Below are 25742 nucleotides of genomic sequence, written 5' to 3'. Positions count from 1 at the left end.
TAGAAACCTAAGTACATTACTGTGAACATATCCTGCTAGCAATTTGACTTACTCCATCAAGGAAATCTAACAAAGTGCTTTGAACTAGTTTTACCTGTAGCACTGGGAAGTCTGGGAGACTACAAGAGCCAGGTTTTAAAGCTTAACAAACACAAGCAGGAAGCAAAACACCACTCTTTACCACAGAGGTAACACCACAAATACCACAAATAACTGCACTTCTTGTTGCCACTACACTCCTAAACCCATAACAAAAGCAATTCTGTTGCATACTTATTCCCACTGACTGCCAACCACAGTGCACTGCATTTAATCCATCCTGCTTTTTGTAACTGCCACCTCAGTAAGTGGACCAAAGCCAAAAGAATGTTTTATAAGTACCCTATCAAAAAGAGATGGTAAAAGGTCTTCTTTACCACAAGTAAGACACCAGGCTATAGATGCCTGTTAAACAAATAAAGTCCTAAATTAAATTGCTTGGTCAAAGCATTAGTACATTCTTTGAATGAGTGTAATGCCTTGCTGTGTCCAAAGCCATAGTCAAGTCTCCCATCACCTGTGCAGATGGGGAAGACAAACACACACAGAGTTTTATGCCCTAAAAGGCAAGGTACAAAATTGATTCCCTGCAGGAAAAGGAATTTCCTGTGGTTTAAATATGGTCTTGGGATATTCAAGAATCAATTTATAGTTCAAGTAAGTTAGGAATCAGAAATCAACTTTTCCTATGTAAAGCACACACATGGCATTGGACCAGCATAACTGGAGTGATAAATCCATATCCACTTTTCCTAGAACTTAGACAATTTTGTGACCCTAAATTATGGCACCCAACCTGTAAGCTTTGAATCTTAGCAATACTAATGTGCTTGACAAAAGGTTTGCAGGAAGTCTTGAGAAAGGAGATTATGCAAGATTGCTTCACCTTCCTGCATCAAATAAAACTAATGCTTTTTAGGCTGACACAAAAAAGGAGATGACAGGCTGAGGTGGAAGATTCTCTTTGGAAACTAACTTGCATCAGTTTGAAACTAAAATCAAAGTAAGCTCACAAAAAAGTTCTCCCTACCTATATTCATTTGTCCCGTTTCACATTCTAATTCCTTGGCTTTATTAGTTTACTTTTGTATCACTTATTTAACAACAGAAAAAACAAGATCACAAGCCATGGTAATAGAGAAGGTACTGAGAATCATAAAATTTTATCTTACACAAATTCACATCCTGCACTAATTATTTTCTGTTGTGTCTTATTTTCGTCCCATGACTGAACCTTGGCAAACTGACACACAGTCAGGATGCACGTACAGCACAGAACCCCCTAGGGTGTTTAAATCCATGCCATGATATGGAAGAGCTGAAAACAAAAGCCAATGATGCATGTGATTCCAGGAATCATCCCAATCATTGGTGGGGGAATCAGTATTTTAAAACAAATTTTTATTTGCAATTCATAAACACAAGTCCTGCATGAAAATCTGCCATAAGAGAGGGGTAGTAACAGCATTTCTTAAGTCATCTATCTTTCCATCTTGAAACACATTTTCATAATTCCATTAAAACAGTCATTATTTCTTAAAACTGCATGTACCTACAAAAGCTGTTTACAATCCAGTCACTTTTTCAATAGTATACACAATCACTTTATGATGGCTATTGTTTGCTTCACAGACCAGTGAAATTAAACTGGCTTAAGGTGCTAAAATATGAACAAAGAGGGTAAGAAGAAGCTGATGACTTCCAGAGGAAACAGTAAGCCACTTGCCAAAAAATCTATGGAAAGTCACATCTGTCACAGTAATAGGTGCTCTAATGAAAAAATATACTTAGAAGTTAAAGAGATTTTCAGGTAGAAAAGTAATTGACCAGATTTCACCCTGTGGCCTAATCCTACTATGTCCTGGATTACCTCCTTCACCTTAGCCTGGTGTCCTAACGCTGCAATACCCCACTGGACTATAAACCTGCTTCTGACAGAACACCTATATTCTCTGCATAAAGATGAAAAAAGCAGTAATTAAACACTAGAGTAATGTGACAGTCACCCAGAGAGGTTCCTCTCTGCAAGGTGTGAGGCACACACAAAGGACAAGTATACATAAATACACCTAAAGATTCTGCTGGTCTTAAAGCATGCTAGATTAACATACTTCACCCCTTTAAAAAGCCCACTGTTAGTACATCAACTGGGATGATGCATTTTCGAGGACATAAGCCACTGTGGCCCATCTATCTATGCAGGATGCCCACTACAAAGAGCAATACAGAATACCAAGTAGTATATGAACATCAGCAGCTAAATTTAGAGAGCAAAACCATCATCCATTGCATACTGATTAGACTGAAATGCTATCAAGGCAATAGAAAAAAAGAAACCTGCAGAACGATGGATTCATAGGTGTGTACTCAAAACTAAAAATAGCACATCTCTTAACAAATACATACAGCCATACATAGGAGTATTTTTCTTCATTTTAACAAAGAGTTACTCCAGAACCCTGCTCTGCAGATTAAGAGACACTAAATCTGCTTTGGAATCTAATGCAGAAATTAGATGTGGTAGAGATGGGCCTTTCCAAATCGGGACTTCAAAGGGAAGCCTTAGCCTACATTTTTAGCATAAGAATACCAGAGACCTTTCTCTAGTCAAGAGTCAACCTTGCTAAAGCCTGTGCTTTACTTTGCCACATCCTTCTGCTACCCAGAAAATTACAGAGGCCCTCCTGCCAACTTTATCTTCATGGGATAATTCCCTTAAGAAAGAAATATTTTTCAATGTTTATTTCTGCCAATTTTAACTTATCTGGTGAAAAGTGAATGCATTAGGCCAGAAATTAGAACTTCAAATATACAAATCAATTTATCATGAAGATTAAACGAATGTTCAAAGAAAGGTTTCAATGTCTCCTCTATCCTTATTAAGAAGAAAACAAACAAACAAAATACAAAACCAAAAGCCACAACCAAAACCACAACCAATACTTTGCTTTTCTTCATCAGAACTACCAAATGCAATCCTGTGCATACAGATATTTAAGTGGTGTAAATTCCACATGGGCTTGCACATTCCCCTCGAACTGGCAAAGGTTATGGTCTGTTTGCCATAGAGGTAGGACATAATCTTCCATTGGCAAGGAAGGAAGAGCAGCACTAAGACATCTTACACCCCTCCTGTACTGCAGACTTGGGTGTTTGGAACTGCCTCGATTTACCCAAGTATGACGAGTTAAATTTAGCACAACATTTTCTACCAAGGACAGCAGGCACACAGCACAATCCACCACCACGAAAACCAGAAACAACTACGGCAGTATCTCCTGTTCTCTTACTATCTCAGCAACAAGTAAACACAAATGAAACATACAACATGACGTTTGGCTGCACAAAGAAAAAAGCTAAGAATTAAGTTTGCAAATGATTACACACCCTGCACATTTTCCCAGTCTAGCCTGCCGAAGGAGACTAGAGACATTTGCTCCTACGGCAGCCAGCCGCACACAAAACAAGCCGACACCTGCTGCAGCGGCCCCGCACCGAGAATCCTGCCCGCCGCGTCCCGGCTCCCGCCGCGTCCCGGCTCCCGCCGCGTCCCGGTTCCCGCCGCGTCCCGGTTCCCGCCGTGTCCCGGCTCCCGCCGTGTCCCACACTCCCGTCCCGGTCCCGCCGGTGCCGTTCCCGCTCGCGGGGCCCCGCGCGCCCCCGTGCACGTGCGCAGCCGCCACCGCCCCGTCCCGCGGCGCGGGCAGCGCCAGCGCGAGCCGCGGCCCCGCCCAGTGACGTCACCGCTCCGGCCGCGCACCTGATCGCGGGCAGGTCGCGCCTTAAAGGGGCCGCCGCGGCCGCAGCCCCGCGGGACCGGCGGCGGCGATGGCCGCGCCCAGGTAACACCCACCTGCCCCCCACGGGGCCGAGCCGAGCTGCCCGAGGCCTTCCAGCACCTCTCGGACACCTCCTGGCAACGCGAGGAGACCTTTCAGCCGCACACTGCCCTCGCGTGCCTGCAGCCCCCCTCCCCGGAAGATGTTATCCCAGGGTGATGATTATATAAATAATTTGGGTAAACAAACCACTCTCCTGGTGGATTTTAGCAGCACACTTCAAAACCTTTCCCCTTCTTTCCACAGCTCTTTTTGCGAGGCAGCCGTGGCCACAGCAGCATGTGCCTCTCTGACACACCTGCCATGCACAAATCCAAACGGCTGCAGTTTTCAAACACCCCAAGGCCACAACTTGCCTCTTTCACCCCAAAACCACAACTCCAGTTTGCCCATCGATAAAGGACGGCTTGACCGTTCTCAGCCATGTTCAGAACTAGATACAGAACATGCCAGAGGGAACAAACCAACTTACCATGGCACAAAACTGATAACCATTTACTTTGTACCATCAGTGCCAGACAAATGAGACAGACTCAAAATGTAACTGGGACAAATCAAACTTATCACTACACTCTTCCCTAATCAAAATCAATTGTCCTCTTACCCGGATCAGTGATCCTCTCCACTAAGGAAATGTGCTGGAGGACAAGAGACCTTTAAATCAGTATGTGCATCACTTCCACTCAGACAGGCAAATAACATGAAATGTGGAAGAGAGAAGAATGAAATGGAAGATACAAACACTAAAACTTCCTAGTCAAGAAGCACATTTGAACAGAAACATGGCACTTCCTATACTGTCATCCTTTCTATTTCTATCTATCCATATCTATCTATCTAATCCATAAAGAAAAATTGTACTCTTACACAGCCAGACATGAAAACACGTCACACTTGCCTAAACCTTGAGGAGGCTGCTGGAAATTCTCAAGGTGCAGGCATTGTTTCCTTTCTTTCACTACCATTGGCATAAAGCCACCAGTCTAGACCGACTACCAGGATTATTCATCACATCCTCCAACTTTCAGGGCAACTTCATGCAAATCAATTCATCTCTGTCTACTCCAATTCCTCGTCTGTAAAACCGACAAATTACACTTATTTTTCTAATTCTCACACATGCTTTCAGTGATAGTTCTTACTTTTACATATCAAAGATTAAATAATAATAGAGGAAAGTGTCACTCATTGTCCAACTAATATCATAAAGGTTTCATTTCAGCTTCTACAGATATTTCCAAACAATGATTTGAGTCTGCAAAAGTTCCCCTTTTTCTTTGTTTCTATGCATGGGTTCCACCATCAATTATACCAGCACTCATCAAAAACAGTGTTGGCCTTGGGAAGTGCAGCATTCAGAGAAGAGGAGAGACAGCATTCTGGTGTTCATATAGGAACAGGCTGAGTTATACTTTAACATAGTATATTATAGCCTCATACACAAACTCTTGCTTCTTGCTTTGTTAATAAGGGAGATACCATAAAGATACATTTAATCAAATACCTCAATTACATTCAACTCTTATCTTCCCTTAAAGAGATTATTACTTCCTCCCTGCAACATCTGTAGGCATCCGTATGTCTGAAAACATTTTCTTCACATTTAGACCCCTTTTTTTTTCATTTTCTGAGTATTTATAAGATCTGTGTTTCTGCTTTACTGAGCATAGTTACCTATGATTACTAAATAATCAGGACTATTTTTCAGAAAATGGTGAATGTGATACAGCATGTTTTATAAAACAATTTCACTTTCATACTTATTTCAAACTGCATGTGGACAGAAGTTATGTGACCCTATTTTATTTAACTACTTTAAAAACAGGGTTTAGAGTAATCTGAATTAAACTGATATGGAAGGTAAGCACCAATGCTAAACACTTTTAGAACTAAGAGACCTCATCCTGTCAGCTCTCTTGGTTATTACTAAAACATTAAAATTTTTGGCTTTTTTATCTTTTATTCTAAGCTGAGGAAGTTTGTGGAACAATCAAAACAGTTATATCTACACTATAATTAAAAAACCCCACTTCTTGTCAAAAGCCAGGTTGTCAGTTCATTAGTGCTATTTTCAATTCAGCATCTCACTTGCTAAAATTTTTGTGGCAAACAAACAGTGGGATTTTATTTTGAAGTATACTTAGAACAGATTATCTTAATTATCGATAATAATAAATGTGGAATTTAAATACACTCAAATACACTTTTCCCTCAATAAAAATAATTTTAATCACTTTAAATTGTCATATTAAAAAAATAATAATCCCTTCTTTGATTGTTATCCATCCTGTTTGGTGCCCTTTTGATCACTGAGCTCCCACCCTTAGGGAGACAGCTCTGCAACCTCAGTTGGAGCCTGGAAGTCAACTCTTCACAGCTGACAGATTGACTATTGTCTGTAGCATGTTTGCAGGGCTATTGCTTATCCAGACTATTGTGTTGCCTTCCTGTCGCCTTCCCCTAGAACTAACTATTAAATTAAACCAACATATTTACACATATTAGCATCCAACACAGTTGTCCCACTAACAATGTTAATTATGCAAGACTTAATAATTAAAATTACAGCTCAGTCCTGTTTTGCACAGTGAAGTCACAATAAAATCACTCTAAGCTTTATTTTATGTAAAGACCACTACATTTTTTTTCCACATTTCAATAGCCTAAATAAATTCAGGGCCCTTTTAGTCTTCTAAATGTATTTGATTCCATTTACTTCTATTGCAAGAAGATAGTTCAAACTCCACTTTACAGTCAAAGTGGATGCATCTCTCTCTCTAAATTTCAAATTTCAATTGTAATTCTGCTAACAGATTCTCCACAACACCACACTTTATGCTTACAAATAAACCTTCTATTATGCTTCTTAATATTGTAACTCTACAGAGACAGACAAATACTAGGTACTATAAAAGGACATCCAACAGCCTAATCCAGCATTCCAGTGAGCAGCATCCTTCCCTTACCAAATAAAGCAAAGCAAAAGTAATTTTTTTTGGTCAAGAGTAAGTTAATTATCTTCATGAAGTCAAGCATAGAAAGTACAATTTGATGCGCTATAAACAGTTAAGACGGGTCTGTGCTTCCTCAGCAGATCTGCAAGCGCAGCTAAGAAAGAAAGTCCAGTTCCATGAGAACCTAAATTATTTAAGGCATCCACATTCCAGCTCTTTAAGAAAAAACAAAGCCATGAGTTTTCTGATCTACCTATGGCTTTCAGAAACTACAGGTAAGACACAACATGAAATTATCCACTGACCAACAGCTCTCTGCTGCTGTAGATTTCCTTGCTCCCCAGCCAGGCAGGGAAAAGCAGCTCTGGTGTTGTAACCCAGAGGGCTGGCAGGAGCTCAGCAGCACCACAACACTCCCGAACCCCGCAAGTTCTCAGCTCCATCACTTGAATCACACCAAGGGCTGGTTTGGCCTCCTATACTCAAAAGCATCAGTACCACTTAGAGCTGGTTAATGAGGCTGCAACATCTTGCAACTTCTATACTATGGCACATCTTTATTATACATTCCTCCTACACAGTAGTCTCATCCTTCTAGTTCCAGTGGCACATGCTGTTGGCATTCTCTCAAAGACTCGGCATTTTGGGCATATTTTTCAAAGATTATTTTATCACCAGTATTCATGGGCAATAACTGCATTACTTTGCATTCCACTATAGTAAAGGTCCTCCTATTTATTCTTAATAACTATACCACCTGCTAGACTCATACAGCTAGGTTTAAATTTTCTACTTAAGAGCAAGAATTTCTGGCTCTGATGGTTAAAAATAATACCATTTAAATATGACCAGAGCCTGAACAAGCACAAACCTCTGAGTTTTCCACATGAATTTGTCTGGAAATTTGAAAGCTAGTGATCAACATTTAAATAATCAATGTCAGCAATAACTTTCCTTGCAGATAATATGAACATGACCATCCAGCTAGCAAAGCAAGGTATGTGATGAAGGAAAAACATTAGAATTTACAGCATTTAGCCCAAATTCACCGTGTGATGGAAAAGCAAAATAGTAGCAGCAGAGGAGAGAGGAGTTCAAATCATACCCTCATAACCAAAACAGTAACAAATATATCTTTTCAAGTCACCCTCATCCTTTCTGTAACATATAAAACCCTCCACCTCTTAAAAGCTCCAGAGTGCTTCCCTTCAGGATGCTGGATGCCTAATGCTTCCACATCAGACATCTGCCCTGCGTTTAAAGGGTGCTCACGGGAGAAAGGGGGATATCAGGTAAAAATGTAAATTGGAAGCAGCTCGTAATAATTTATTAGAAAGAAGGAATACTGAAATGATGGAATTTCCTTCACATTTACTTAAACAAAAAGCCCCATTAAAAAGTGCTTGGAGCAGTGACAAATTCCATTCTCAGGCGCGAAATTCAGGTTTGGCTGGCTACACTGTACAGAGGCTGCTGGGTTTGACTCATAAAAGCTCTTTGAGAAAACAGAAACTAAAATTGCTAAGTAAGGTAATTTCCAACTGCAATGATTAAAGACATGTATTCTAGGGTATAACAATGCAAATAGAGACTCAAAGTATGATAACAACATATGGTACAGCCTCAGGTAACTGAGGCTTGCACTCATTTCTCAGTGGAGAAATACACAATGGAAATTGGGAAAGATTTTATAAACAAAACAATTACCAACAGTACACTCGTTTTCTTATGATAATAATATGTTGAGTCCCTAAAGTGCTGGACTGACAACTGAAGTCATTACGAAAATGAGAAAGAAATAAAAGTTGACTACTGACAAGCTTGTCAAGGGCCTGTGAATAGGAAAAGTGAGCTGAAAATCTTGTGTGGTACATCTATTATTTGTGTAGTGAGGTATCAACAAAAGCAAGATGAAGGCTACTGAGTTAGAGAAAGGACTGGCAATATGGAGACTCTATGAATCACCATTGTCTAGTGGATACTGTCTCAGGGTAAGTTGTCTACATATACAAAGTGTTCATTTTTTAATCAGTAACATTCCAAAAATTCTATATATACTATTCATCAGTCTTAAAATAATGCTGTTGTTCCAAATACAGCTACAGAAATAACTGACTGTTCTTTCTCATAAATAATTTTATCTCAGAAACTGGTCCTTTGTTCCTGTCTGAGACCTAATCTGCATTTTTTACAATTTAAGATCACTCACCTTGCCCTTTCTCTCATGCATGGGCCTTACACCTGACAACTTCCTACCTTCCTGAAATAGCCTATTACATACACACAAAGTTACGCCTTTCATTCTCTTTTTGGGGTATGCACATTCACTCCTCTCCCTGGCTCAAATTATTTCAGTCTTTCCAAATAGGTCCCATTTTCTAGACCTCAAATTATTTGATTACTCTTCTTCCATTCTCTGTTCAGTTGAGCTGCATTTTTTTGGCGCATTTGCCCTAATGAGATGTAGTACAAGAACAAAGGTCTTACTTGTAGATTAAAAAAAACCCAAAAAGATTGTTTTGTATGCTTTACCACTTATATTTTTATCCCTCCTGATATAACACTTGCCCTTTTACAATGTCAGGAGTCCTGGAGAATTTTCACCTAATAACTTGTTCCCTACACTGTATTTGTGTACTTCATGACTTCTGTTAAGTGCAGAATTTCAATCTGTCCCTATTTTATCTCCTAAGACTTTCTTAATTCTCAAAATAACACTGTGCTCATAAACTTGTGTCCTATGTATATATACTCCCTCCAAGTTCTGGGGGCATTTTTAGTGAATCAATTTTGTAAGCACACTCTCTTTTCTATCATCAAGATCATTAACAAAAAGATTGAAGTGAAGCAGAATGAGTACAGACCCAACAGACCGTGGCAGATCCACATTCAATACAACCATTTCATTTTGACAGACAATCGTTAATAACCACCTACTAGGCACTGTCATCCAACAAGTCTTGCTCCTACTCTACAAGAGTTTCTTTCAGGTCACATTTCTTCACTTGTTTGCAATATTATAGCATGAAACTGCTGATGAACTCACTAACATGAAAAATACTAAGTCACGCTTTTCTTGTCAATTCACTGGCCTTATTGTCATGTTACAGAACAAAGTTAAAACTGGCATGACTATTTACTCTTCTTAAATTCATGGTGGTTGTGCCTCATGTTCTTGTTGTCTCCCTGAGGCTTATACTTTCTGCAAGAACTTATTCAAAATGTGGAACATGAGAGGAATGGTCTATAATTTCCTGGCTCCTTTGCGCCTACCCTGTTTATATTTTCAGGTCTTCCAGCATCTCAAAGAGCAGCTAGTTGCACTGAGAGAGCTTCCATCACTTTTCTTCTTTAACCAATCAAAGGATGAACGTCATTAGGTCCAACCTAATAAATAACCTACCCAAGTACTAAAAAGTATGGAAAAGGCTTGCTTCCAATTTGCCATCCATCTTATACGTCCTCTGTGCTTTTTATTTCCTCCCTGTGGTAACTGCTGCTCCTTTATACTCTGCTTCTGCCAATGTTTTGAGGATATTTTCATATGGTTACTTCAAGTCCCTCTTACAAAACTGTGCTGCCAATCAAAGCCCCCACAGTACATAGCCATGGACATATGGCTGCTAGAAGCACAACTGTAGTGGAAGCAGCTCAGCTGTGCAGCCCCACGGACAGGGTAGGACACCCCTGCCAGAGGGAAGGGCTACTTTTCACTGGGGTGGCCACTTCTAGTGCAATGGCAACACAGAGGAAATCTGCAGTAAGACAGGAACAAGCACAGAAGGAGAGTTCTGCAATCCAGACTTAGAATCACACCAGCAAGAGGAGACCAATTACCAGATCATTTGCAGCATATCAGCATCGCTTCTGTGTCAATTATGAAATCTGTCTCTCTGCACCCAACTAAGTGTGGAGCTGGGCTGGATGGGACACACACACACACACACACACACACACACACACACACGAGTACTTTGTTCCCAATATTCATGCACATATACTGAATAAGAGATTGCAGATAACCAGGATTAAGCCTGACAGAGACGATCCTGCAGATACTCAGGCTCTCCTGGTGTATTTGCTCTGATAGCACAGCTCACAAAACCAGCAACCCTTCTGTACGTTCCTGCATGGTGGCACCATTACATTTAGAAACATTATTAACTTGCTGACGTTGCCCAAATTAAACCACACAATAATATTCTTATTATAGTACATATGTATGTGGCAGTTTAAGATGTAAATACTTGATTTTATTATTATAAAATAGCAACAAAGAACAGGAAGAAAAAAAAGTTTAAAGACATGAGTTTAAAGATAACTAATACCTAAGTTTTCTCAAGTGTATTGTAGGTTATTCACCACCACCCAAATTGTTTATTTCCTTTTCACTAGAGTTATACAATGATTACATAAAACTGAAAGCTGTTCATTATCTTTCGTGTACACTAAGCACACTCATAGCCTTCTAGCCCTTCCCTTCATTGAAAAGTTTAATCTTCCCATAAATACCAGAGACCAAAAGAAGTACGATACTGTAATATACTTGTAAATTAATAAAAATTAATAGTTAGGATGCAAAAGTATCTTTAAAACGAATTAGTTACACTAAGATTACCCAAATTTCATCTGACATTCTATAACGTTATGACTAGAAACAGAGGAGAAAAATCTAACAAGCTTAACATTAGAAGAAAAGGAATAAAAATACTATTTGTGTAGTTTAACATAGTAAATGAATACTTAGCTTCTGGGGAGTATCTGAGTTCATTTTATTAAAAGTACAAATACTAATGTTTTTGAAGAAAAAAAAGGTACCATTCCAGACATACCCAGCTTTGTCCATCACAGAAGGAAAAGGCTAAAACACTGATTTATCACGACTTAATGAGATACTGACCATCAGCTGAACTGCATTAACTGACTAATGCATTTCTAGTCCAATTACTCTGAGAACCAAAACAAGTTAGTATAAACCACTAGTGAATTAACTATATATATACACTCAGGGAAATCTCAGGCAATATACAACAAAAGAAAATTTACATTGCAACTGCTCAGTCACTAATTTACACCTTACCACATTTTTCCTGATAAGACAAAGTAATTTACAAGGACAAACATTCAGGCTTCAAATGGTGGGATTTGGGGTGGAGGGGGGCTTGTTTGCTTTTTGCTATTGGTACACTAAAAGATTAATGTTTTAGAAACTAGTACAAATGTTTCAAATGTTACTGTTCTTTTTCTTCCTCCTAACAATATTAACTAATACCAATCACAACTAATCACTAATCAGATAGCATTTGACTGGCCAGTTTGAAGTGGGTTGGCATTCAGTATATTTTGGAACTGACATTAAATAACAATTGTGTTTGATTTTCTTTTACATGAGGTAGATTAATTACTACTGCTCCCATAACATAATCATTTCAACTCAGAGCTCAAGAACTTAATGTGTTTGGGAAAATTAGCACAATAAGAGGCATATCATCTTGCAGACTTGATTTGTACTGTTGCTTCATATATGTCATAGCTATGGATAGAAAAAAATCACATTGATGCGGGCTCCTAATATTACTTTTAAACTTGGAAAGGAGTAAAATAAAAGCTCTCTCCTATCTAGTTCACTTTTTGCTACATGATAAGCATGTATATAGAGCATGTCCACTCTATTCACAACCACCTGGAGTCCAATCCAAACACATATTTTGGAGTTTAATAATTCTCTAACAGAATTGGAACAGTTAGTACAGTCTGTTTTCACAATGCTAGTTTATGTTTAGTTTTAGCTGCAAGCTGACTTGCATCCTGTCTGTATGGTCAGGACCCATAACAAGAAATAATTACTGCTGATTAATCTGTGTCCAGAGAAAGACTGTTCTTTGAAGGTGATCTTCTGAATTAAATCTAATTTCTGTCTCTTGTGTATAGATATGCACCTAAGTTACATTAGCAAAATCATCCACTAACTCGTAAGAATACATTGTAATGTTTCATTATGCTACTTTGCACATCCTCCAAGAACTTCTCCCACCTAGAAGTTAACAGATTTTAGAACTATTTCTGTAAGAAGACAGACAGTTCAAGATGTGGTTCCTCTTCTCACTGAACTGCGGATGTGACAGCAGGGGAACAGCCAGAACACCCAAATTCTATTCCGAGTTCTACCCTAACATCTTCTGACAAGGCAAGACTCTGTGCCCATCCGTTCTGGCTACTTCAGATACCATGCCAAAGTTAATTTTGTTGAAATCTCTGGACTGAAAGACTCGAAACAAAATTCTGGTAGAAAAGAAAAGTTGAAAAACATGCTCAAAACTGAGTTCACCAAGATTTGGAACTGCAAACAGTAAAAGGAATTCTGCCTTTTAGGCAGAAATAAAGGCAAGAAATAAATCCTCAGCCTCTTGCTTGTCAGAGGAGGCCTTGTTTCTGGACATCCATCACAAGCAGCAAGGGAGTGGTGCCATATGAAGCAGCTGACCCTTATTGCAACACATATAAATCTGGGTAACAGCTCCACACAATTTAACAGGGAAGGTTGGATTGGACACTAATGTAATAAATACCCAATGCAAACTAATGCTGTGGTGGCCCAGTTCTCATTCCTCTAAATTTTAAGTGCTGTCATCTTTTCCACAGTATCAACCCACCAACAGTTGATATCTGAATGGATAAGCTACACATAAAGACATTACTGAAGCAAAATAAATTGTGCATTTTCCTTTCTTGAGTATCTACCAACAAACCAAGCCCACCAGCCTTCTCTCCTTTATATTTACTTCCCCCTTGATAGATCAACAGCCTTGTAACTTAAAAATTGGTAGCAAAAAATTTAATGAGCAAACTCAGTATTAAGGCACACAGATGTCTGAAACCAAGACACCTGAATCAAGTTCTTTTGAATTTCCCTCTGTACTTCTCTTCTCCTTACTGCAAAGGATCTGAAAGAGCTGAGTAAGCAAGTAATGTCATTGGACTTCTATAAAAGAGGCAGAAATTGTATAAAGTGTAAATATGCAAGGCACATAAATTTCCCAATTACTTACATAATAGATATGGTTGCTTTTTATTACTACATCTTGCTAATTTACACCATTTTGAACACACATTTTAATACTAAGCCTAGCAATTTTACTTGACTATCTTTTCTATTAGGTGGAGTTATATTTCTGATTAAAACATAACTAAATATGCAATCAAGTGACATATAAAACCTGTGTCATTCATAACATGAAGCTTTCAGTGTTGACATCCCGGCTGCATCCAGAAATATGAAGGTACCAGTAAATGTATTTTCCCATCACACCACTCAGTGGGAGTTAAAGGCTCACAAGGCTGAAATTTAAACAGCCTAAGAAAACAGGATTGATTCCAGCTGTAAAAATGTCTGTAATTCCAGTCTTGGGTTGCTGCCTAAGGCAGCAACAGCCACTGAAGTCACAGAAATTCTCTCCTTGGAGAAAATTCTATCTGCAAAAGAGAGGCTACTCTAGTTGGTGGAAGCAGAAGAGACATCATTAAAAAGGAGACAAATCCTACTCTACATAATCTTAGTCTAAATTCCAAGTCATTTCAGCAGCACCAGTATGCATTTAAAAAATCCCCGTGAAACCGAGGAAAAATTTCCCTAATGACACTTTTAAAGAATCTCCAAAACAATTTTGCCTTGAAAGTACACGAAGATGCCAGAATTTCCTCCAGCACAGGTTTCTTTACAAAAATGTTAAATGGATTTTTGGCAGTGATACAGTTTTCTTAGTCCAACTTTCAATTTTCAAAACCATGGTTTCAAAGATCTCAATCTGCCAACAGGGCAAGAAGATAAACAAGTTGTGACATTAAGTCCAAGTAAGCTTAGAGGAAGGCACCGGATTTGGCACTGCATTTCCCAAGGAATATGCAGATGACAAGCAAACACATGGACATGCTTCATTCTCTGCCCCCAAATTCACAAACCAAGACATGTAAGTGATTGCCTTTGAGGCAGAACAACATAATTTTCCACTCTCTAAAGTCAACTGAATAATTATAGCCTGCAAATAGTGCTAAACACTTCAAGGAACTATTAAGTAATTAGACTTTGCAGGTGTGTCATTTATTTTGTAAAGCCCAGACGGGAAAAAAAATTGACATGTGTACACCTGTTTGACCATTAGCTTTTTCAGGAAGTTCCTACCAGTATAAAAAGTTACAAGTGTCCATGTTACAAAAGCCAGAATTCAAGTGATTAGCTTCGTCTAGACTGACCTGTCTAGTGTTCCATTAGTATTATTATGTTTTTACAAGATCAATAATCAAATCCTCTGCAAAAACTGATTGGAAAACTACAAAGCATGGTTTTCCAGAAGTGCATGAACACAAATGGATAAATTATCCCTAGAGTAATAGAAAGACCTACACATCAGCTACTGTTGCAAACATACTTTTTGTTCAAGGAGCACATTGTGCTTCTTTTTCTATTTTCTCTGAGGAGGTGAACTGCTTATGAGATGAAGAGTTAAGGACAGCACTATTACCAACAGAACTAGTAACTGTGAGCCTTCATGTTGTCCTGAGCTAGAGTACCTATGGATGATAAGGTAAAAATACTGGCTTTCAATAAAAGGGACTGAGGGTTTATCACCCTCTTCAAGATAAAGAATTTTTCCACAACCTCTTTAGAGCAGCCCAGAGTTGGCCTACAGCAGTCCTTAGCAGAGCAAAAATCATCATCACTGCTTCTCATTAATGTGGTAATATTATCAGTCAATGGCAAATTCCTTTGGTAAACAGCCAGGGCAACTTCTCTCCACCCTGACAAAGGAAAGATAAACATATTTGAAACTCCAGACGAACCATTCCAGTTGATATTCATTAAAAAGGGGGGAATGGAAGATCCTTTGTTTAATCTGACACCATTTTCCTCTGTATTCAGTAGCTGTTTAGGGTTTTGTTTAATTTTTTTTAAGAACAAAGAATGTTGGCAGAATTAAAACTGCATGACCACAAATAATGGCAATGGGCAGAGGAAGGAAAATTCAAACATTAATTTATGTTTTAAAATTCTATTGATTGCCTACAGTCATCATGTAGGAGAACACAGATCACTCCTGGCGAAAGTGAGGGGCAAGATGTTTTTCAACTTTTTTTTTGATTTTTACCACCTGTGGGCAGTCCAAACCAAGCAGCTGGATCTCACTTCAGCATTCACCCCGGAAAGAATTGCCAACACCTACCTCATATCAAAGCAATTTGGCAAACTGGAGGGGCAGTGCAGAACATCCCTGCACAGCACCAGCGGCTCTGCTGCAGCTCCTGAACCTGGAGCTCTCTTAAAAATACGTACATGAAAATCAACTATTTGATCACACTAAAGGACAACACTGAAATTGAAAGTGGGTACTTAAAACAGAGTTGACCTCAGTTAAGTCTAGGACCAGTTTTATCAAGAAAATATTACTAGTAGATAGAGAAATTAAAGACTTCTTCCTCCCCACTGTAACTTGAAGCAGGTACTAACCTCTCCATAAAACTATGTGAATTACACTATAGGCATAAATTATGTTTCTATAATTTTTCCTTTCTCATGACATAACTGACTCTGAAGACAAAAGGATTTTTTTAATAGTCTGAAAAAAAATCTTCCAAAGAGGTTCTTTTTTAAATCTTCTTATCAAAGGAGCAAAAGTAACCGACAATGCTACTCTTGAAAAACATCTATGCAGTTCAGTCTGCTTAACAGCTGACTGCAATTTAACAAAATTAATTTTTGGCCTCCTTTGTTTATATCACTAACAAAATAAAAACGGGAAAAAAAAGAAAAACCAAACAAGTGTAGTTGAAGCAACTATGTCAGCAACAGGCACATTACACAATGCCTTAGTGACTTCCTGCTTAAAAGCCCTGCTAAACTCTTCTGTAGGTCTGAAATTTTGTCTCAGTTTCATTAGGAGAAAGAATGTGCTGGCTACCTTGTTCTAGTTCTTCTTGCCTGCATTATATTTAAGTTATGCTACATCCCACTAACATCTAGAATTTGTTCTGAATATTATGTAATATGTGTCAGAATCCTCTATTTCCTGTACAAAAATTAATCATTGCTTAGTCAAGTTCCTCCATAATTTATTAAAATTTAGAACACAGAATTTCATAGTTTGGCTAAATCCTTTTAGGCAAATGGCTTCATCTATACTAAATCTTCACAGAAATATTCTTCAAAGCAGGAGTTAAAATCTGTCCACAGCCTCAGCTGCTTGTCATGACAGCTGGACAGCAATTTGTCTGCACTCTTCTTTCTGAGCTCGTACCTCCAATTCTCCAGTCTCATGTGATGCCATCCTTACTGGAGGGATTTACTGAGCACTCCAAATGAACAGCTCATGCAATTAAGAAAAAAGAATGCTCAAAATGAGAGTGTTGGACAAGTAAATCAGAACCACAGAATAACTGAGGCTAGAAAGGATCCCAGAGGAGGTCTCTAGTCTAACCTCAAACTGAAAGCATGACTAAGATGTCCGATAGGTTGCTCTGGGCTTTATCCAGTGGGGACTTAAAATCCTCTACTGATGGAGACTGTACAGACTCTCATTCAAATGCATGACTGTTCTAATGGAGGAGGGAAAAAAAAAATCTTCCTTACCACCAGCTGGAACCTTTCTTGTTTTAATTTTTGTCTGTAAATTCATAACATACTTCACATGTTTCCTGAGGAAATTAATGAGTGATTTTCACAATCCAAATGAGAACATTAGTTTTACTGGACAAGTGAAGACATATTTATGTCCTATATAAAGCAGAGACATATAGGCACTCCCATATCAGCTCAACAGGCTGGCATCACACAGTAGGAGTGAACTTTTAGTATGCAGAAAACAAGAAATTGCCACTGAAAATTCTCAGAGTTCACCTGAGAACTGCATTTCTATTGTTTTATTGAAGTAATTATCAAAACTTGAGTCCTATTAATATTCAAGGTCATTTACAATTGCAGCCAAGATGAATATCATAATTAAGTCACATCTTTGGATAACAATATGGGCCCCGGCATTTGGCACCATATGTCATTACTCAAATTAATTCCTGACAAGCTGGGATAAGAAAAGGAAGGGAAACAAAGGAACAACCTGGAATATTGTTGCATGTTTTTTCACTGATACCATCAACATAAAGTGGGACATTAGAGACATGAGGAAAGCACTATAGTTAACACAACCATTTTCAGACCTACCAGAGACAGCTAAATTTGAAGTAAAACAATACTAATACACATTAATATTTAATGTTTTCTGCTATAAAAATCCAAATTAAAAAACTCCAAACATTTTTAAAGAGTTTAGGATTAATTAGAAATCTTATTTTAAGCTTTGGATTCTTGTTCAAACAACTTCAAGTAATTTTTATTTATTATGCATACAAGAGATAAAGTATCTCAAAGGTTAAAATTTATTGGCAAATGGCACATGAACCCTAACTCCTGGATAAACAGTGCATACACTCCTTATCAGAGGGAAAAGGCAAAACAAATTTGTAATTGATACTTGACATACTAATTTTCAGAGCAGAATTAAGCAATTCAGTTGGGTATGACAGTGCAACAGTCATACATTTTCCATGCTCTCTCTCCCAAAACCTACCAGACCCTCAAGTATTCCTTCGCAGAATAATCCTGAAAAATAAGATCTTCCTAGTACTGCTGCTTTTGTATAGAACTGTTCCTGGAGCTATGCAGTCAGGAAAAGGAAACTTCCATTTGAAAATGTCTCTCTTGCCTGAGCCTGAGAAGGTCTCTGTTCTAGTGGAGGTGACAAGACTCCATCTTCTGCCTGTGAACGCTGCCAGTTCCTACCAGAGCCAGAATCAAACACAGTGGAATTGCCCAGGTCTCTCTCCAGGCTGCAGCTGCAGTATCAGACAAACAGGCAGAGGAGAACTCATCACAGCAAAAAGTGAAGAGAGGAAAACACAATGGGTAAGTGGTAAGTAGCTTAATTTATGTGATAATTCTATAGCTGAATATGACTGCTAAAATTACTAACGACAGTAAGCGGACCAATTGAAGAAACACATTACTAAATTAATTAAACTACCTTTCTACCTCTCTCAAAAAGGAAGAGCCCTTTAAGAAAACACATTTGCACAACAGAAGGTCTTTCTTCTTAAAAGATGGCTATTTCCTTAACAAAAGTAGTCTTAAACCCAGCTAGTTTTTTCTAACAAGAGAGATATAGTCTCTCCTTCTCCATCCTCTCCTGAAGCAATGCATTTTAAGAGAAATATCAAAAATGAAGTTTTAAAAAAGCTTCCCTGAAAAATTTGTGTAAGTTGTCTGTCTTTGAGAATTTAAACAAATTAGGAGCACTTTCAATGAAACCTGTTGTCATCCAGCAACACTGCCAAGCTCACACCACAGCATTTTTTCCTGGTTTACTTTGAGAAAATTAAATAAATCTGTATTTAAAATCTATCAAGCATCCATAATGAAAGGATCCTAAAGTTCTTGTTGGCAATGCCTTTTTTAACATACTTCAAAAGTATTTACCTAAACTCCCCAGATATCATCTATTACAAGGACTGCACAGATTGTTGTGCATAACAATGTCCATAATAAGACATCAGAGGAGTGCTGCAGTTTACTGTCACAAGGTTTATGAAGTTTTGTTGTCTATTTATTAGCGTGTCTCAGATGCAGCACATTGGAAAAGTTTTAAGGAACAGGCAGAGTATACAATCATCACCTTTTTTTTCCCCTCCCTTTCCCCCACCATGACCTATTTTCTTGAATAACATGCAGACCCAGTGAGGACATTAACCTGTTTCCATGTCACAGTAACAGCTCATGTACCGATGTGCTGAGATGCATTAGCTGTTGTTTATTGATCCATTTATAAGTTCATTCTACTGGGAATACAAGCTGGAGGATTAGAAAGTCTTTTGCTATCCTCTGCTTTGTGACACATTTTAGTGATTAACTATTTCCCAGAATACATTTATTTTCATGTTTTGTGGAAATACAGAAGATTCCTCCTCTTCAAACAGTCTCCAGTTTCTGAATCGCCCTTACATATTTTTGGTCCATTCATCGTTTTCAAAATTCAAAATGTAATAAATCATACCATTTTTTAAAAATGGAACCGTAAGAACTACATGCATCAAACATTATCTACTACAAATACTGATTTACATTTACCAAATATTAGAAATAAACAAGCTAGCTGTTCTAAGTGTGTAAAATGCCAAAACAAGTTTCATGCAGATAAGAAAAAAAAAAAAAGAAAAAAGGCTAATTTCCCCTCAATTCCCTGTAGGCTTCTCACATGAGAACTGTTCCTCCCCACTCACACAATATACAATGTGTACTTCTGCATAAATTTTGTAAGCCAAACTGTACAATGAAAAGAGGGTTCTAGTCAAGACACTAATACGTGATAACTCTTTATTACAGTTCATCCTACCTACTTCTACCTTTGAACCAGCAATTACTTACTGCTTATTTGCAGTGTGCATACCCAAACACCCACTTTTGTTCCAGTGCTCATACCATTTAGTAAGCTTGATTACATTCTAAAAATAGGTATCTACAATAAACTCACATTCACTGGTTCTATTTAAATAGAATGGGAAAGCAGCTGAGGCTTAACTGGCTGAATTTTCAGTGCTGTGACAGACAAAACGGGAAAGTAATTCCAAAAGCCAGGCTTCTAGCCTTCAAATTGAAGGGCTGCATGCTTGATCAAATGCACACATCAAATCAATTATGGTAGAATGTAACAAGCCAGAGCCTATTGCAAAATAATTAAAAGATCACCAGGGTTCATGTACTCTCACACTTCTACAGACAACCACAATTCAGTGAAGTCTTATCTGCATTAAAAAAAAAAAAAAAAAGGCACAGTTTCAGGTTTGGAAAGATATTCAAAAGAAGGAAACATTCACAATGAGGTTTAAAAGCCTGATTTCTCCAATTCTCAAAAACCCTCAAGAATTCAGAGATTCTGTTTTCAATGACAGAACCTCTGGAAGATGAGTGCAGTGCCATCAAAGGAGCAGGAAAAAAAAAAGAAAAAACAGATATGGATCACATTCCATATACCAGAAATGCTACACAAAAAAGGAAAATACTGCTCCAAGAGATATGCTCTAACTGAAAAAGGGGGACAAAACAAATGGGATACATCAAACAGCATGATCATATGCCTTGTTTCATTAGTAACTAGGCAGTGAATTATTTTTATTGCCCACAGAAGCATCTGATCAAAATGAGTATCCTTGCAACACCTTTTGAAGCAATTGGTCAGGCAGAGGAAAAAGACCTAATTTTCTCTCATAATGAAGGGAAAGTAGGAAAATTCACCTCTTTATATTAGATTTGGCAGCAAGTCAATCAGTACAGACACAGCAGTGTCTGTTGTTACAGAGCAGAATGAGATTAAGGATTGGAGAAGAGGGGATAAGGAGATAAAAAGACAATCCAAATACATACAAATGTAATTTTATTATTTCTGTAGCTCACAGAAACTATGGCTTGTGGACATTAACTTGTTTTAACAGCTTTATAAACCGAGAATCACTTGGTGAAGCATTTACACTTGTTGACCTCATCCTGTTCAGTAGGTTGCCTAGGAACATCTTACCTCTGAATGAATGGGAAAATAGATCAGGAGCTCCCGTACGCACCATTTCAAATATTTTTTTGAATCTATTTTATGAAATCCATGCAAATGATTTTCCATTATGCTTTTCTACAGCATTAAAAGATACTCAATGAAGAACAAAGTAGACATGTAATAATGATAATATATTCTGAAAAGGCTTTCATAGATAAATACAAACCTGGAAACAACATGCAGAAGTGTTGGTGGGATGACTCAGCTCCTAATGATATTTCATTTAAGTTCATTTTCTTAGCAGCAGCCTGATGTTTATTAATAACTCCCAGTATGCTGCTTAGAGCTGTAGATTCATTTTCCTGTTAATGGTAGCAAAAGGTTCTTTGTTAATGGTTTTATGATAATGCTGGGGTTTGCCATATGGTTGGATTTGTATGAGGGTTTCTCATGAAAAGCCAGAGAGTGTAAGAAATTGTTGCTATATTTAACTGCAGTGTCTTCACACGCACAACAGGCAACTGGAATGGACACTGTTCTAATATTTACAAGTGCAAAACAATGCTCACTATTTACTGCATGTTCTGTTTAAGAGGACTACAGGGAGTTTAAACAAGAGAACATATGGATAGATCAGAGGATTCGTAATGCAATAGTGAGCTTTTCACCTTTAGGTCATTGGTTCAAATCTAAACTGGTTAGTAATGAAGGTAAGCTATTATCATCTGACAACTCTGGCCTTTACAAATTGATTTGTCAGGCTCAGTCCAGTTCCCATCAAACTCAAAATTCAACATTACAATTTGGATTTCTGAAAACAACTTCACCCCAGGAACGTAACAAAAAACTGAACAAGCAGAAATAACCTTTTCCTCCTCAGGCACCATCTCCAGACCAGGGTCTCGGGAGAGTGCCAGAGGAACAGTGAGAGTTACACCACTAGTAGCACAACACATCATTCTGTGGATAAAAGTTACTTCTGACTCTCAGATACCCAGCTGTAATTTCCTCTGTACCAGTACAAAGCTTTCAGGAGTTATATTAATAAAGAAAGAAGACAAGAAAGAAGAGATACCAATATGAAGGTTTTAAAGCTCAAATTTCACAGTGCTGCTTAAAGATCTCTTTGGCTCTCTTGTTGAAAGATGCTTTTCTTAAGGCTGAACGTTTTGAAGCAAATAGCCACAGTACTCTATAAAAGAAATATCAAATTTAATTTCTGTTTCCAAAATTTCCATTTGTAGCCAAAATGTTTAAACGAGATTTGTAGCAGCAAGAATTGTATTTCCTGCAGATAGGTTTAATTCAGAAACAGATTTATTTATAAATTATTATGGATGATCCTAGAGAAATCACATTTTTACAGTATTTCTTCAAAATTATTAGACAGAAAAGGCACAGATTGAGCCATAACAGTATGTAATTTTCCACATGCCTTCATAATTTGAACATAAAGCCTCAAAACCATGTCTAGCCCTTTCCCTTGCTTCTTAATAGTTTGGGAGCAGTCACATGAAGTACTCAACAGGTACCACCGTTCTCCATTTTACCAAGCAATAACTGCTACAGGAGTGAATAGACACACCAGGTTTTAACAGAGAGCAGCATAGCCAAGTCATCCTCTGGGCTGGCCAAACACAGACCCATCTCCCATAGACAGCAGCTGGTGAGATGCACCCAAACCCAACTTCCCTAGGTCACAGAACAGGAAACCCCATGCAACAAGCCCAGTAAACTGGACAGTAAACTTGCATGTCAAGAGACGCAACAAGAGACCAACTACATTGTGTCACTTGTCTTAGAAAGTGTCTAGACTACACCAGGAGATGGTTCCTCTGAGCAGTCTCACACAGAGTGCAAGCCAAGGGAAAGGGGCTGCCTACAGATGAAGACAGAATTTTAAGGATTGGGGATTGCCTACTGCTTGACTTGCAGTTGACAGGACCAGCAGAGAGACCCGTGCAAGTCAATCCAAATTCTTTGACAGTAATAAGATTTCTTGCTGCTCCCCTCTGCCATGAAGCACTGCATATCTGTGCTAGGGAATGACCTGCAGTGACAGAAATATAGGATAACTTTAGAACTGTGACTGCAGCCACTATTGACAAAAAATAAATTAAAAAGCAAAGTTTAGACAAAGAAAAGAAGCAAAATATTTCAGAGAACAAATTAAACTGTTTGATTAAATGTGAGTGGAACATATGTTAGAAAACCAAAGGATGTGCAAGGTACTCAGATTTCAAAAGGCTGCAGGAGAAAATATGATAGACTAATAAGTTCTACAGGCATGTTTATTATAAGACACTTACTGGCTCTGAAGTTAGGTAAGCAGATTTAAAAAAACCAAACAATAGCTGTGATTTTTTATTGTGCTTTCATCCTCTTATCTCAGTTTCCTTTTCATATCATCTGCATTTTGCACAGTTCCACCAAAAACTGTTCTGGCCAGCTACGACTGTTCTTTATATGGGTATGTTTATAGAGCACTCCAACACTGAGCCTCTCAAGGTAACAAACTTTTTGAAACTCCACAAACTGGGAAATAAACACACTTTCTCGTCTATGTACTCTCCATGAAAACTCGCCTAAGAAGGCTTAATGCCTAATAACATCTCTGAGACTGGATAGAGAAGGATTTAAATTCCCATTATCCTTTTTAACGAACTTGTGACTACATTCTCAAAATAGACTGTTAACCCAGAAATGAAAGAACTGACATATTTTTTACCTGCAGTGCCTGAAAGAAATTAAATGTTTTTACACCTATTACTAGCATAAAACCCCCTCCAATCTCTAAATTCTCTGGGATAACTGTAAGTAAGTTTGTCTGCATTGGACAAATCAAGCACACCCTTACTCCTCATCCCACCTAAAGAACATTGTGACATCACTCAGGTGACAGGGAAACAAACAGGCAAAAAAATAAAGCTCCTATTTAATTAAGTCTGATTGATATGCAGCATGCTTGATTAGATATAGTCTTGATTAGGCGGTGCAACAGAACTTAAAGAGTATCCTATCTAATTAAATTGTCATTATTTCTACCACTTCCTATATGAGAACATATTTCAGCAGGCTGATTTAAGTATTTGTTAGCCCATAATACTTTTTTGGTAATTATTTTTAAAAGCTGTCATATTCAAGTTATGTGTTGCCTCACCAGTTCACAGCACAGCAGTACTTTCCCTCTGGAAACAAACATAAGACTATTTATGTAGCTATTGTTTTCCAAAATTGCTATTCAATGTCAAGTATGTTGGAGGACAATACCTTTCAGTCGTAGATATTTTTTTTCAAGTCTGAAGAGTGGTACTAGCTTAGAGGGTACATTCGTCTTTCTTTCAAACTGCATGAGAAACACACAACTACTTTCCCTCCCTTTTCACATGCATATTTTTTCCATGATTAAAACACTCAGAATTTGTTCTGAAATCTGAAAAGCTCTTCAAATTCTTTTCACGCACACAATCAGCCACTACAATAAACACAAGTTCACGTAGCTGGAAGACCAGAAAGCCATTATGCTTCCAACTTTTCCAAAGGAGAAGGTGTATATTGTCATGCTTTCTATTTATGGCTGTAATCCTCACGACTGTCCACTCACAATCCTTCTACTGAACGAATGGTTTCAAGCGAAATCAGATCCTGGAAAAGCAAACAGCCTCTGCTTTCTTTTAAGGGAGAGAAAAGAAAAAAAAAAAGCACATGCTTTTGCCTACCTTAGACCGACACAGTGAGTAAAATACTGAGCAGCTGCTTCTAACCGACAGCTCCTATGCAAGTTTAACTTTTGACGGCACCTGATCACGCCTGAATTATTAACCAAGATAATGCAAAGCCCCTGATATTAATTTCAAAAATCCCTGCTGATAAAAGACCTCCTTAGCCTCCAGTACTCTCTTTCTCTCATACCTGCCACTCCTTTCCTCTTCTCAAGCTGACCAGCCGCGACCGTGCAGGGCAGGGGGTCCCCTGGGTCGCGGTCTCCCCAGGGTCGGGCCCGGCCCGGCCGAGCCCCGCACGGACCCCGCCGCGGCCCGGTCGCCGCACGGGGGCTGCGCCGCTGCACAGGGCAGGGGTCGCCACCGGCGGGGCTCCGGGCACAGGGAACACGCGGCCGGAGAACGGCCGGATCTGGCTGTGGTTTCTCCCGAGGGGGCGGCGCGGGAGGAGAGGAATGCCGAGCGTTCCCGGGAGCGGTTTAATCCCTACCTGTCCCCGCGCGCGGTCCCGCCGGGCGCGCTCATCCCCCGCTGCCATAGCTACGGGCAGCCGCGCCGCGCGCCTCTCGCGAGAGCCGCCATCTTCCCGCGAGAGGCGCGGGC

The 25742-nt window shown here is 38.7% G+C and overlaps 1 protein-coding gene across 9 annotated transcripts in view; it reads right to left on the bottom strand.

The window, feature by feature from the left end:
- Nucleotides 1-25719, bottom strand: part of USP54 (ubiquitin specific peptidase 54) — a 96231-nt gene extending 70512 nt beyond the window's left edge. For 6 of the 9 annotated variants that reach the window (XR_003528656.1, XM_027649383.1, XM_027649388.1 and 3 more), the window contains exon 1: nt 25630-25719. The gene's annotated coding sequence lies outside the window, so the exon portion shown is untranslated. Of the gene's footprint in view, nt 1-3514; nt 3621-25329; nt 25568-25629 lie in introns of those variants that run through there. The other 3 variants (XM_027649387.1, XM_027649385.1, XM_027649386.1) reach the window with 3 other exon arrangements.
- Between the last annotated feature and the right edge of the window lie 23 nt (nt 25720-25742).

The sequence above is a fragment of the Corapipo altera genome, unplaced genomic scaffold (assembly GCF_003945725.1).
Source record: "Corapipo altera isolate COAL_440 unplaced genomic scaffold, ASM394572v1 53, whole genome shotgun sequence".
Taxonomy (NCBI): Eukaryota; Metazoa; Chordata; class Aves; order Passeriformes; family Pipridae; genus Corapipo; species Corapipo altera.
Note: the sequence above shows the minus strand (reverse complement) of the source record. Positions and strands in the feature narration are given on the sequence as shown.